Source organism: Triticum dicoccoides, chromosome 6B (assembly GCF_002162155.2).
Source record: "Triticum dicoccoides isolate Atlit2015 ecotype Zavitan chromosome 6B, WEW_v2.0, whole genome shotgun sequence".
In the NCBI taxonomy this organism is placed as follows: Eukaryota; Viridiplantae; Streptophyta; class Magnoliopsida; order Poales; family Poaceae; genus Triticum; species Triticum dicoccoides.
The window spans coordinates 606,361,431-606,363,630 of record NC_041391.1 but is presented as its reverse complement, the minus strand read 5'-3'; positions in this window follow the sequence as shown (position 1 = coordinate 606,363,630).

Here is a 2,200-nt window from a genome sequence, read left to right as displayed (position 1 = left end):
TAATCCAACTGTATATACTACTATTGTACCCCAAACCGCTATCCAGCATGCATCTCAAAGTATTAAGTTTGCAAGAAATAGAGTAATGCGATAAGAAAGATGACATAATGTAGACAAAAAGAAATCTAGCAATAAGATGAAACCCCCGTTGTTTTATCCTTAGTGGCAACAATACAAATACGTGCCTTGTCCCCATTATGTCACTGAGATATAGAAATCACCGCAAGATTGAACCCACTACTATGCACCACTCCCTCGGATGATCTACCAATTAATCTTGGACAGAGAAGACAAATAGATCAGAAAGCATACATAGCTATTTAATTATGCAGCAAAGAAACTTCAAAAGATTCATATATATTCAATGAACAATTTGGTCAGAAATCTACAATTCATAGGATCCCAACAAACACACCACATGAATTACATCGGATTGGTCTCAGAAGAGAACACGATATTGAAGGTAAGATAGAGAGAGGGAAAGCAATATAGCTACTACTATGGACCCGCATGTCCTAAAGGAACTACTCACACATCATGAATCATGGAGGCAGCAAACTTTGATGAAGATGGCCTCCCCAATGGCTCCCCCTCTGGCAGAACTCTGGAACAGGGCTCCAGATGGGATCGTTTCGGAACAGAGGTTTGTGGTGGCGATATTTCCTTTCTGGTTCTCGATCAGAGGGTTTCAAGAATTATGGAATTTATAGGCACAAGAATTAGGTCAAAACATGGCTCATGGGGCCCACAAGCCTGGGTGGCGCAATCACCCCTGGTCGCGCCACCTATCCTTGTGGGTCCCTCGAGCCTCCTCTCGACGTCTCCCGAAGCTTCTAGGATCCTTCTTGGTCCATAAAATCATCAAAAGTTGACAGCGTGTTTGGACCTTCATAGGTATTGTTTTTCTGTAAAACCAAAAACAAACAGAAAAGAGAAACTGGCATTAGCTAAATTAATATGTTAGTCCAGAAAAATAAAAAAAATTATAGTAAAAATATGTAAGAACGATAATATAATAGCATGAAACAATTAAAAAGTATAGATGCGTCAGAGACGTATCAACAACATATAAGAGATAAATCAACACATGGACTATGGCACTATGCATATGAGAACTAGTGAAAAGCAAAAGGAAAATAAATAATCGTTCCCACTTATAAACAAAGTGAAGAAAATTAGCTAAGAAGGAAAAAGACGATCCTGGTCTTTGGGTGCCTGAATATTTCTTTTCCTAGGAGAGTTTACCTCGGGATGTTCCCGCATTCGGCTCCCACCAGTCCAGAGCCCTCTGAATTGAATCATCACGGTATAGAGATTGGCTAGTAGGCATATCACAAACAAAATGTTTTCCTCTCCGTCCTGATCCGTAATCATTTGAGCTTGAGCTTCCATTGCTGAAAGAGATTGACATAACAGGTCTTTGTGTACTAGCTTTGTTTGAAGATCCACTACGACCAGGATAGGCTCTCTGCCACTCTCCCCATTGGGACGATGAGTCAATATGCGACTCATAATTCCCATGCTCATGAACCAGTCGTCCACATTCAAAGTAGAGGTGAGGGATCTTCTCAAAAATGAAGTCAAACAAAGTCCCCTTACAATCATCCGGTGAGGTTCGTAAAAAAAGCCCCTAACAAGTAGTTCAAATATCGATATTTTTCGCTTACACACAAATGTTTTCCTTTTGTTAGCCCGTCCTTCTCCACATCTACTAGAACAACCTCTCCAAGCTAGTCACCCAAAACTATTCCTAATGCCTCTGATCACTTATCTAGTGGCAGATCCATGAACACCAAACATTCAGCCTTTTTCTTTGTTAAGATGAGCCCTCCCAGCCTCGTTGGGAGCATCACAGCTTCCTCCAATTGTTTGCCCTCTATAGGATATCTAGAAGAGCCCCAGCTGCAAGATCCAAACCCTTCGGCCTTTTCCGGAGTAGCCAGTCACTAGTAGAAAAAAGGCCTACAGTCCCGGTTGGTGAGGGCCTTTAGTCCCGGTTCATGAACCGGGACTAAAGGTTCGGTACTAATGCCCTGACCCTTTAGTCCCGGTTCAATCCAGAACCGGGACAGATGGGCCTCCACGTGGACTGTCGCTGAGCCCAGGCAGGAGGGCCTTTGGTCCCGGTTGGTGGTACCAACCGGGACCAATAGGCATCCACGCGTCAGCATTTCTGTGGCTGGGGTTTTTGTTTTTTTTT